The 13,658-nt window shown below is 40.4% G+C and overlaps 1 protein-coding gene across 1 annotated transcript in view; it reads right to left on the reverse strand.

Moving 5' to 3' along the window:
• The window catches only part of TACC1 (transforming acidic coiled-coil containing protein 1), a 121,592-nt gene that overhangs the window by 91,048 nt on the left and 16,886 nt on the right, over positions 1-13,658 (reverse strand). The gene's annotated exons all lie outside the window — the stretch shown is intronic.

Consider the following 13,658-nt stretch of genomic DNA (forward strand, 5'->3'; position numbering starts at 1 on the left):
TTCTGCCTGCCCGGCCCGGGGCGCTCGGCGGCGCCTGGCTAGCCCCTGCTCGAGGCTAACAAGGAAGAGGCTCTGCGGGGAAGCACCGATAGGGGGCGGTGTGTGTCGGGATCCCGAGACCGAGTCTGCCTTTCCGCACGGCACCGCTCCCCCGCAGCAACTTCTTGCTGAGTCGGGGGAGACTGAGTCGGGGGAGACTGAGTCGGGGGCTGAGCTGTGCAGAAAACGGGTTCATCCTGGTTGAGCCTCCGTCTAGCTGGGACACATAACTGCACCCTATGCGAGTCATCTGTAAAATGAGGTTGTATGTTCATTTTTACCTCTAATGTCCCTTCTGGTTCTGACATTCAGTTTAGAATGAATTCTCTTCCTAATGCTGTCTTAGGGAAAAATGCACCCTATCCCTCCCACTGCGCCTGTGACCCACCTAATGACACACCTAGTAACTCCCTTTGCATAATATTTCATGCCCTTTCTCATCCATTCCCACCTCCTACATCCCTCCTCTCCAGCCATCTCTCCTCCATCCCAGAGTTTTGTTTTGTTTTAAAACAAAGATTGGAATGCCCTTTTGTTTTGTTTTTTTAAAGAATTTATTTTTATTTTTTTAAATTTTTTTAACGTTTATTTATTTTTGAGACAGAGAGTGACAGAGCATGAACGGGGGAGGGGCAGAGAGAGAAGGAGACACAGAATCGGAAGCAGACTCCAGGCTCTGAGCCATCAGCCCAGAGCCCGACGCGGGGCTCGAACTCAGGGACCGTGAGATCGTGACCCGAGCTGAAGTCGGACACTTAACCGACTGAGCCACCCAGGCGCCCCAAGGAATGCCCTTTTGTGCTAACACCTATTTATCCTGCCAGACCAACTCATACCTTCCTTCTATAACTCTATCCTGCATCCCGATAGTACATCTGTTTTTGTTGTTTTGTTTTTTGGTTTTTGTTATTGCCGGTCTCTTTCACTAGAATGTAAACTCTGCGAAGACAGAGAATTTGTTTTTTCACTGTTGCCCCAGCACCGCCCGGTGCATAGTAGACATTAATAATTGTCGATAAATGCATTCATCCTATACTCATTTGATCGTTTTCCTCCCCAGTGTTCCTACACCATGTGTTAATTCTTCTAACATACCACTTACCAATCTTATTTTATAATTATTTGTCTTTCCACTAGAATATGAGTTCTGTAATGACAAGAACCCTTTCTTATCTCTGTATGCAAGCTTAGTGCCTGGCACAGTGCCTCTATCCTGGCATATATACGATAAGTATTTGCTGAATGAATGAATGAGTGAGTGAGCGAGCCAGTGGCAACGCACACAGAATGGTGTTCAATATCAACTTAATTCTTGACTCGAAGCTTTAGGCAATGAAGATGTATGTGCCTACATTTTAATGTTTCCAGAAAGGGTTAGAAAACTCATACCAGAGACTTAATATTTACAATAGATCTCTCTCTCTCTCTCTCTCTCTCTCTCTCTCTCTCTCTCTCTTTTATGTCTAATTTTTATTTCCTGTTTATACATTATCTAGACTCTACTATAGCCAGAGAGTTCCTAGAGTTCAGGATGCTGCCACACTGTAGGCATATACAAACAGAGTCTTTGGGGGTGGGAAAATAAACATTAATTAGTAAAAGTGTAGTGAGACTAGGAATTGAGACAGGGGGAGGGGAGGAGGATTTCAAATAGCTCTAGAAAAGTTGACTTTTGGCAGATGATTAAAAAAAAAAAGCTCACATTCTTCACACATCCTGTCTGTAATACCTTGGCACTGAGATTGAAGTGCCACTGATAACACAAACATAACCCTGTCAGAGCTGTGGTCCCTTTCAGAGGAACACTCAGCCTCTCCTGGTAAGAAAGGTCTTTATTCCCAGTGGATCATTCTAAGGGAAAAATGGGAGGGGGGCAGGGGGGAAGCAACAGGCGGGGCAGGGAAGGAGGGGAAAGCTTTCTTTCTACTGGGTAGACAAGATGGGCTGTTGGGAAAAGTTTTATTATTATCAGTGGAGAAAGGCACAGGGTAGCATCACTAAAATGGTTTAAAAGAAAAGGAAATATGTGACATCCACACCCTAATGTGATGCAGAGAAACCAAGACAATGAGGAGAAACAGTGTCTGCAAAATAATGTGAAAGTTTGTGTCTACTGGCGGGGCCCAGAGACATGGCCAGTACAGAGACATGGCCAGTACAGAGACATGGGCAGCTGGGGCTCTAGACCCAGGGGAGTGAAGATAGTGAAGGCGAAGTCTTATCTTTGGAAAATAAACTTACAAAGGCTTTTCAGGGGAAATGCCCAGGATAGGCCTGAGAGATCCAAACATTCCTCTTCCCTGCAACATTTAATGATTGGCTCTTCTCACAGAAGCAAAGCCAAGGTCTATTTCCTCATCTCAGAGACTGGCTGCAGATCTCCAACAAAGGAATAGGCTATAGGATATGTAAAGATCCTCTGCTTCACGTCTCTTTGTTTAAAATCCTTCTTGCTTTTTATCTTTCAATTAGAACACAAAATTTAAAAGCTCAGCATCCCTGAGCACCTGGGTGGCTCAGTCAGTTAAGCGTCTGACTTCTGCTCAGGTCACAATCTCACAGTCCGTGGGTTCCAGCCCCGCGTGGGGCTCTGTGCTGACAGCTCAGAGCCTGGAGGGTGCTTCAGATTCTGTGTCTTCCTCTCTCAAATATAAATAAACATCAAAAGCTCAGCATCCCTAATGAAGACATAGAATTGTTACCATGCAATCAAGAGTTCTTCTCCGAGGAAAATTAGTAAAGAAGTGCAACCACCTCCTCTCCCTCAGTGTGGTTCTGAAGTTGTGAGCTCAAAAGCCACTCATAAGTGGTGGACAACCTTGCTGTCATCTGACCTATTGACTGAGCAAGTAATGCCAGTTCTGGGGCTCCCAACTATTCATACAGCTGAGGAGTTGTTCTTCAAGAGGAGGGCAGGAAGATAACAGCTGGACACCACTTGCTGTTGCATTTGATAGGGAATAAAGGAAGAATAGAACCTTCTGACTGTTTTATGGTGTCTGTAGTTTCTGCCTAAAGTGACCAAAGAAGAAGAAAGGGATGAGGAGAGGAGGGAGGCAGCCTGCATTTTGTAGTCCCTGGGTCAGCAGACTGCTGAACATGATGGCCAGCTGGGATCAAAGGAGATATGCAGCCTGTGATGGAGTCTTGGAGGGGTAATATTTGATATCCAGTGTTATAGTTTCCATTTTGCATTATAATTCTGTCAGTAGGCATTTTTTAAACATTGGAAAACAAGTAAAGAAAATTTAAGAAACTGAAATTTATGATTGCCACCTAGATTGCAAAATACACTCTTCAGTGTCAAACCCTACCACCAGAATGCTGCTTATGCTCAGAAGGATGCGAGCTAACATTTATTGGATACCTGGGACGTTGCTTGGTGGTTGATGAAAGTAAGCACATTTAGTCCTCGTAACACAGAGAAATGATAACAAAAGTAGGTAATAGTTTTTTAAGTACTTTTTATGTACTAGACTGTTCTAAGTGCTTTAGGTTTACTAATTCATTTAATGTTCATTACATTACAACGTTTATAGGCACTTTTAGTATCCTCAATTTACAAATGAGTAAAGTGATGCATGGACACTGTAACTTGCAACACAGCTACAAAATGGCAGAGCTAGGAATAGAACCCAGGTAGGTTAACTCCAGAGTTATAACATAGAGCTTAGCCTCTATGCTGTATTTCCTTAATTTTTATGCTGTGCACCCCATTTTATTTTATTTTATTTTATTTTATTTTATTTTATTTTATTTTTTAAAGTTTATTTATTTTGAGAGAGAGAAACAGAGCATGAGAGCAGTGGAGGGGGAGAGGGAGAGAGAAAGAATCCCAAGCAGGCTCCATCCGCACTGTCAGCACAGAGCCTGATGTGGGTCTTGATCTCCTGAACAGTGAGTTCATGACCTGAGCCAAAATCAAGAGTCAGACACTCAATGGATTGAGCTACCCAGGTACCCCTGTGTACCCCATTTTAAGATGAAGAAACTGAGGCTTTGAGAAGTAAGTACCATAACCAGTATTTAAACCCAGTTCTATCTTGATCACAAAGCTTATGTTCAACATGGATTTGTCTCCCCAGCAATCATGCCAAATGAGTATTACCCTTCACAGTAGCCCTCTTCGGAAGTTACATGCTTATCTCAGAGCTGCCCTACCTTTCCATTTTTGGAAGTTATTGAAATGTTAATTTATAAGCCAAAGGATAAAGTTAGGTTTACTACATATTGTTTGTTAGTAAGAACCACATATTGTTCTTGAAATCAGGTAATGTAAGTGCTCCATCACTGTTCTCCTTTATCAAAATAGTTTTAGCTATTCTAAGTTCTTTGTTTTCCATATAAAAAATTTTTTCTTTTTCTTTTTCTTTTCTTCTTCTTTTTTTTTTTTTATTTGAGGGGGTGGGGCTGAGAAAGAGATGGAGAGAGAGAGAATCCCAAGCAGACTCCATACTCAGCATGGATCGTGCTGACCCTGGGATCATGACCTGAGCCATAATCAAGAATCAGACTCTCAACTAACTGAGCCACCCAGGCTCCCCTTCCCATATAAAATTTAAAATAAACTTGTAAACTTTTTAAACAACCTTGTCTGGATTTCCACAAGGATTACACTGAATCTATTGACTAATTTAAGGAAGATCGGTAGTTTAACAACATTGAGACTTCTAATCTATGAACATGGTGTAGCTCTATTTATGTAGCCCTTCTTGAATTTCCCAGAATGTTTTGTAGTTTTCAGTCTATAGGTCCTGAACATCTTTTGCTAAATTTATTCTGAAATATTTTATGCTATTTTAGATGGAGAAATAAAACTGATTATTGTATACTGTATCCTGCTGTCTAGCTAAATTCATTATTACTACTTTTTTTAAGATTAAAAAAATTTTTTTTAATGTTTATTTATTTTTGAGAGAGAGAGAGACAGAAACAGAGACAGAGCATGAGTGGGGAAGGGGAAGAGAGAGAGGGAGATACAGAATCTGAAGCAGGCTCCAGGCTCTAAGCTGTCAGCACAGAGCCTGATGTGGGGATTGAACTCATGAACCATGAAATCATGACCTGAGCTGAAGTTGGACACTTAACCGACTGAGCCATGCAGGTGCCCCTCTTCTTTAAATGTTTGATAGAATTCACCAGTGGGGAGCCATCTGAGGCAGAAGGTTTGTCAGAATGTTTTTAAATTCCAAATTTCCTTTCTTTAATTATTATAGGGCTCTTCAAATATTCTGTTTCTTCTTGGCTCAGCTTTGTAATTTATGTCTTTCCCAGAATGTGTCCATCTCACCTAAATGGTCACATTTAATGGCATAAAGATACTCATACTAATAATAATGGAGTGTTCTTCTTTTAATGTCTGAAGGATCTGTAATGGAGTCCTCTCTTTCATTACTGATAAGGCAATTTCTTTTTTTTTTTTCTTGGTCAGTCAGGATTGAGATTTATCAATTTTATCAATTTTTCCAGTGACTAGCTTTTGGGTTTATTAATTTTCCCTTTTTTTCCTGTTCTCTATTTCATTTATTTTTGTTTTATCTTTATTATTTCCTTCCTTCTGATTGCTTTAGGTTTAATTTGCTTCTTTTTCTAGTATTTTTAATTAAAAAAATTTTTTTAATGTTTCTTTATTTAGAGGGAGAGAGAGAGACAGAGTGTGAGAGGGGGAGAGGCAGAGAGAGGGAGACACAGAATCTGAAGCAGGCTCCAGGCTCTGAGCTGTCAGCACAGAGCCCAATGCAAGGCTCCAACTCATGAACTGCAATATCATGTCCTGAGCCAAAGTCAGATGCTTAACTGACTGAGCCACCCAGGCACCCCTTCTTTTTCTAGTTGGAAAAAGGTGGAAACATAGACGGAAAGGTGGGAAATTGATTTAAGAGCTTTCTTCTTTTATCTTAGAGGCATTCAAAGCTATAATTTATTTCCCTCTAGGTGCTACTTAGCACATCCCACAAAGTTTGATATGTTGTATTTTCATTATCATTCAGTACCAAATATTTTCTAACCTCTTATAATTTCTTCTTCAACCCATTGAATATTTATAGCATGAGTATTTATAGTATTAATATTAACATAGTATTAATATAGTATATAATATAGTATTATAGTATATAATATAGTATTAATATTTATAGTATTTATAGTATTGTTTAGTTTCCAAATATTTATTATTTTCCTAGTTATCTTAGTTTCTAATTTAATTTAATTGTTGTCAGAGAACAAACTTTTAAAATTTACTGAAACTTGTTTATGGCCCAGAATATGATCTATCCTGGTAAACATATCACATGTACTTGAAAAGAATGTGCATTTTGCTGTTGTTGGCTGAAGTGTTCTATAAATATCAATTAGGTCAAGGTGATTGATAGTGTTGTTAACAGTTTCTTCTTTGATGATTTTTCTTTGTTTATAAATTTCTGAGAAACAATATAATCTCCAGTTATGATTACATATTTCTTCTTTTAATTCTGTCAACTTTTGCTTCATATATTTTGAAGCTGTTATTGAACACAGGCAAATTTGCAATTTTTCTTTTCTTTTCTTTTCTTTTCTTTTCTTTTCTTTTTTTTTTTTTTTTTTTTGAGAGAGAGGGAGAGAGCCGAGTGCACACACACACTGGGGAGAGACAGAGAGAGAGAGGGAGAGAGAGAATCTGAAGCAGGATCCATCCCAAGCGTGGAGCGCAACATGGGCTCCATCTCACAACTCTTGAGACGATGACCTGAGGCAAAATTAAGAGTCAGACACTTAACCAACTGAGTCACCCAGGCACCCGAGTGATTTTTATGCCACCTTGACTAACTAAAACTTTTATTGCTCTGAAGAGCTCTTTATCTCTGGCCATACATTTTGCTTAGAAATCTATTTTGTTTGATACTAATATAGCCACTCCAGCCTTCTCCTGCTTACTGTTTACGTGACATATCATCTTCTATCCATTTTTGATCTATCTCTGTCTTTGTATTTAAAGTATGTCTATTCTTTTTAATACACTTTATTTTTTAGAGCAGTTTTAGGTCCACAGTTAAATTGAGCAGAAAGTATAAAGAGTTCCCATGTACCTCCTGCCCCCAGACACACACCCCCTCCCCAATACCAACATCCCATACCAGAGTGGTACACATGTTACAACCAACACTGACATCATTGTCCCCCAAAGTCCACAGTTTATATTGGGATTCGGTACATTCTATGAGTTTTAACAAACATATAATAACAAAAATCCACTATTCTAGTATCATACAGAATAGCCTCACTCCTCTAAAAACCTGCTATGCTCTGCATATTCATCCTTCCCCCCACCCCATTCCCTGGCCACTAGATATTTTTACTGTTTTTATAGTTTTGCCTTTTCCAGAATGTCATAATAGAATCATACTGTATGTAGCCTTTTCAGCCTGGCTTGTATCACTTAGTAAAATGCATTTAAGCTTCCTGTGTGTCTTTTTGTGGCTTGATAACTCATTTCCTTTCAGCCCTGAATAATATTCCTTCTCTGGATATCTCCATTCACCTATTAAAGGACATTTTGGTTACTTTGGGAATTTTTGGCAATTAGGAATAAAGTTGCTATCAACATCATGTGAAGATTTTTGTACGAAAGTTTTCAGCTGATTTGGGTAAATGTCAAGGAATGTAATCGCTGGCTTATATGGTGAGAGTATGTTTAGTTTTGTAAGAACCCACCAAGGTATCTTCCAAAGTGGCTGTACTACTTTGCCCTCCCACCAGCGATGAGTGAGAGTTCCTGTGGCTCCACATCCTCACCAGCATCTGGTGTCACCAGTGGTGGGAATTTTTGCCATTCTAAAAGGTGTGCAATCAATGGTACCTCCTTGTTTTAATTTGTAGTCTCCTAATGACATACGATGTAGCATATCTTTCATATGTGTATTCGCCATCGATACAACCTTTCCAGTGAGATGCTGCATTTGGCTTTTTAATTCATTGAAAAACAATCGTCAATTTTAATTTTCTGAGTGGAGTGTTTAGGTTATCAACATTTAATGTAGTTATGGATATGATTGGGTGAGGCCTATCATTTTATATTTTTGCTTTCTATTTTTCTCTTTTGACATTTGCTTATCCATTTCCATTTCCTGCCTTTTTTATTTCTTTAATATTTTATAAATTATTCCATTTTAGTTTTATTGATGGCTTTTTAGCTAGTGTTCGCATTCTTATTTTAGTGGCTGACCTATAAATTACAAAATCCATCCTTAACTTTTCATAGCCCATTTAAAATTAACAATGTACTGGGACACCTGGGTGGCTCAGTTGGTTAAGCATCTGACTTCAGCTCAGGTCATGATCTCGCAGTTCATGGGTTTGAGCTCCTCGTCGGGTTCTGTGCTGACAGCTTAGAGCCTGGAGCCTGCTTTGGATTTTGTGTCTTCCTCTCTCTCTGCCTGCACCCCCCCCCACACCCCCACCTTCCCTCTGTCTCTGTCTCTGTCTCTCTCTCTTAAAAATAAATAAATAAACTTATTTAAAAACTCTTAAAAAAATAAAGTTAACAGTTACTTCTTCATGTACATTCTAGAGATGAAAAGTGCAATTTCTGAAAAAAAAATTGAGCAGTTGGATTCAACATCCAAATAGGTACGTTAAATGAAAGAATAAGTAAACTTTAAGATGGACCAACCAAAATTACTCAAGATGAGTAACAGGCAAAGACCAAAAATAAAATGAATAAAATCTTAGGGACTTGTTAGATGACATAAACAGTAAACATACATGGATTCCCAGGAGAGAAGAGAATGGAGTGGAGGAAATATTTGAAGAAATGATCACCAAACTCCTCCCAACGGTAATAAAAGTCAGAAATTTGCAGACACGAGATGCTGGAAAAACACCAAGTAAAATAAACATAAGGTAAAAGTAACATAAAAGTCTACTCTAATCACATCCTGGTCAAAATGTTATAAACCTCGAAAGCAGAAAGAGAGCAACACATAAAAAGGGATTTCTATTTGGTTCTTTTTTATTGCTTCAATTTCTCTGCTGAAACTTTCCATTTATCTCCTAAGATTTTGATTCACTGAAAACAAGCATTTTTCCTTAATTTTCTTTGCTTCATGGAAGATGGCGATAAAGTCTTTTAAAACTACAAAACATTTACACGTCCTTGCCTTCGAAATTCCAACATCTTATTCATCTCCAGGTTAGATGTGATTGACTTCTAAGAGGTGTTTTGTGTTCCCGGCTCTTCATCTGTCAGGTAACTCTGGACTGCATCTTGGACATCATAAATGCTAAGTTGCAGGGATTTCAGATTCCATTCTTTTTCTCTGATGAGAGTTGTTTTTCCTTTGTTTCAGCAAATGATTTTCTCGCTGGGCTTACACTGCAAACTGTTTCTCAGGTAACAGCTCCAGTCCGGGTGTAGATCTTTTTGTCTGGCTGAGCTGCTTTGAGTGTGTTCTGTGCATGTCTGGTTCAGGGGTTAATCAGAAATTTAATTTGGGGATCCTCTTTCTGACGGTTTCCTTTCTGGGTTCCCCCACCTTTTTAGCATTCATGATTTTCGGACTTGACCCTTCTTACTCCCTAAAACAGCAAGACTGTAGAGTTTTTCAGTCTTCAGTCTTGTGTTACACAAGCCACTATGTGAACTACACTGAGCCCCAGGCTAAAAGCCATGGTAGCAGAAGACTTTCTCCTGTGACTCCTCATCTCCTCTCCTTCAAGCTGACATGCAACACCACAACCTATTTATTTCTTTTTTCTCTTCAGTACCTCCAGGTAGTCACTTTATATATCATGTCCAGGTTGTAGAGTTATTTTCTGCAAGAATGATCTTTATACCCAGAATAGTCCATAATATCCAGAGATAAGAACCCTATATTGTTCTTATGAAATGGTAATACTCAGCTTTATCACCCACTTTACTCATCACAGTTGTCCTGAGTGACCCCAGTTTCAAAAGTCAAATCTACCTCCACAGGATGAAGATTCATTTAGAATACTGAAAATAGGGGTGCCTGGGTGGCTCAGTCAGCTGACTGTCCAACTTCGGCTCAAGTCATGATCTCACGGTTCATGGGTTCGAGTCCCACAACAGGCTCACTGCTGTCGGCAGTGTAGAGTTCGCTTCGGATCCTCTGTTCCCCTCTCTCTGCCCCTCCCCCACTATGCGAGCACATGCATGCTCTCTCTCTCTCTCTCAAAAATAAATAAAACATTAAAAAAAAAAAAAGAATACTGAAGATAATTTGCTATGTGCCCTGAAGACAATTTTAAGGGATAGGACCAAAGGAGTTGAGCAATGGAAGCATCATTGCATAATTGCAGTACGTCTGTAATATCTTAAGGTGACAGAGGCTAATATTTCCTAATATCTGTTCTTCTCTTTTAATAAAACAAACAAAGAGAAAACCACCTGGTTTTTGGCTATTATGAATGAAAGCTACATTTCCCTATTACACATCTCTATTACATGTAGATATGGCCATGTAACTAAGTTTTGGTCAATGGGATAAAAATAGAAGTGTCAAGTTCAGCTTCCATGAAGCATCATTAATGGGGAGTGTGGAGGTACTACGGTCTGAATGCTTGTGTCCCCCTCAAATTCATGTGTCAAATAGTCCCCAAGAGTGACGGTATTAGGAGATGGAGGCTTTGGGTGCTACTTAAATCATGAGGGTGGAGCCCTCATGAACGACATCGGTGCCCTTACAATGACATTGACTCCAGAGAGATCCCTTGCCCCTTCCACACTTTGAGGACAATAGCCAGAAAGCACCGGCTATGAACCAGGAAGAGAGCCCTCACCAGAGTGCAACTATGCCAGCGTCCTGATCTTGGACTTCCAGCCTCCAAAACTATGAGAAATACATGTATAAGCTACAGTGTCTGTGGTATTTTGTGATAGCAGCCCAAATAGACTCTTTACCTTGCTGGCTGGGATATTGAGGGGCTAGCTGAATTCATGCGGCCACACTTCATCTTGAGGTTCAAGGAGCCTGGATCCATCACATCATGGAGCCTCTAAGCCTGCTGTACAGTTTTTTTTTTTTTTTTATGTGAGGAAAAAAACTTACATATTGCTTAGCTACTATTATTTTGGATTTCTGTAAACCTCAGCCAAAGGAAATCCTAATTAATATTCTGGTCCTTAAATTGCAGAGAAAAACAGTCCTATTATCTTGTACTCAAACTGGAAGAACTGTATTACTTAGTGGCCCTGTCAGCAATTATTCCACCTACTCTTTAATTTTTTTTAATGTTTATTTATTTTTTAGAGACAGAGAGACAGAGCGTGAGCAGGGGAGGGGCAGAGAGAGAGGGAGACACAGAATCTGAAGCAGGCTCCAGGCTCTGAGCTGTCAGCACAGAGCCAGATGTGGGGCTCAAACTCACGGACTGTGAGATCATGACCTGGGCCAAAGTCAGACACCCAACCAACTGAGCCACCCAGGCACCCCTATTTCACCTATTCTTTAGATAAAGAGTGTGGACAGAGGTGCCTGGGTGGCTCAGTCAGTTGAGTGTCCAACTCTTGATTTCGGCTCAGGTCATAATCCCAGAATCATGGGATCCATGCTCAGCATGGAACCTACTTAAGATTCTCTCTCTTTCTCTCTCTCTCTCTCTCTTTCTCTCTCTCTCCTTCTGCCCCTCTCCCCTGTTATCACTCTCTCTCTAAAAAAAAAAAAAAAGTGTGTATAAATTAGCCCCTAACCCTAATACTTCTCAGGCCTGAAGTTCAGCTCCTGCTGAATGTATCCATAAAACCTACCCCCAGCCATCATTGGCCCCCATGTGAATCTATGCCCTATCCCAAATAAACTTCCTCCAACTGAAGGTTTCCATTCTCTTCTCCCTCAGTCTTGCCCTGAGTGACTCATTCATTCATGCATTCATTCATTCATTCATTCACCAAATACATACAAACACCTACCTTGATGTCTATCTCAATTTGAATTCATCTTCACAAAAATGTTGCACAAGGTGACAGCTGCCCGAGGCCTGCCACCAGCCTCCAATGACCACATTGACCCTAATTCCACCCCACATCATTGTTATGACACTGCCTAAACATAACAAAAAAGTCAAAACCAAGAGACTGATTCCTGGAACAGAGCTGGAAAGGACCCTGGGCGTCGTCTAGCTTTTCCTTCTTATATTAATACATGTGAGCCAAGGCCCTGACCCACTTGAGATTTGCCCAAGGTCACAGAGACCGTGCCAGAGATGCAGCCAGGACTCAAAGTTCCCCACCCCATCCAGGCCTTTGTTTTTTCCTCCCTTCTCATTTCCTTCATGCATACTTAATCCAAATATGAAGATTACATTTCTGTTACTTTGATTAGAAAATATAAAAATGTTACCTTAAAAACCATCCTTATACTCAGTGTCAAGGAAAGAAATTACCTTTGGTGATTTGTCTTTGAATTTATTCTCAGCTTACTCTGAAGAGTGAACATGCCAGCAACCCAGACCAAGACCTTTGCCCGGGCTGGAGCCATTAGCAATGAAGAAAAGTAAGTCAGGTGAAAGTCACATGCTTCCTTACAAGGTAGGTTTTCAGTTCGTTTCCAGCCAAATGCCTTTTGCCTAAGGCTAATTCTCAGAAATTCTTCCACAATTCCACCACTGTGTGTATGACTGTTCTCTTACACTTTGTGCTAGCAAAGCTGAATTCTGGCACACACACACACACACACACACACACACACAGAGTCTTTGTTTCCCTGCTTCAAGGTGATACAACTGTCATCTATAATAAGTGGGCAGTTCCCAGAAGAAAGCTTGTGCTTCAGACCTGTGACACTGCCCTCCTCCTGTGGAAACAGCTGCCAACTTCACAATTTCAATCTGTATTCTCCGGGACAACAAGGAAAACACTTAAAAAAAACACACACACAAAAAAAACCCACAAAAAAAACCTACTTGTCAATTCTATGCCTACATAATGGTTCAGGGACTATATACCTACATAATAGTTCAGTGTGCTTTCTATTGATTTTGTTTGGGAAGCAGGATATTTTTTGTGCCCTGGCATTGTCTTCAGAGACAGAACCTGCCTGGCCTATAATTCAAACATCCTGGACTCAGTAACCTCAAGTGTCTTCTTGGAACATTAACCCTTGGTACTTTTTTGGATCTTATCTAATTCTGGGGTAGTGACCTGGAGCAAACTGTGGATATTTATTTACTTTTTTTTTTTTTTAACATTTATTTATTTATTTTGAGAGAGCTAGAGACAACACAAGTAGGGGAGGGGCAGAGAGAGAGGGAGAGAGAGAGAATCCCAAGCAGGCTCCACACTGCCAGCACAGAACCCAATGCGGGGCTCGAACCCACGAAACTGTGAGATCATGACCTGAGCCGAAACCAAGAGCCACATGCTTAACCAACTAAGCCACCCAGGCACCCCTGGGTATTTATTTTTAAGCGATCTCTACACCCAACACAGTGCTCAAACTCACAACCCAAGATCAACAGTCTCATGTTCTACTGACTGAGCCAACCAGGTGCCCCAACCTTTGGGTATTTAAAGATGGACTCCAACCCTACTGTCTCGTCCTGAGGGTTAAAGAGTAGGGAGACCATACTGTATTTCTCCTCTCTGACCCAGCAGGTTCCAGCTTTAGTCATTGTACCAAGACATG

This window comes from Prionailurus bengalensis, chromosome B1, assembly GCF_016509475.1.
Source record: "Prionailurus bengalensis isolate Pbe53 chromosome B1, Fcat_Pben_1.1_paternal_pri, whole genome shotgun sequence".
Classification (NCBI taxonomy): domain Eukaryota; kingdom Metazoa; phylum Chordata; class Mammalia; order Carnivora; family Felidae; genus Prionailurus; species Prionailurus bengalensis.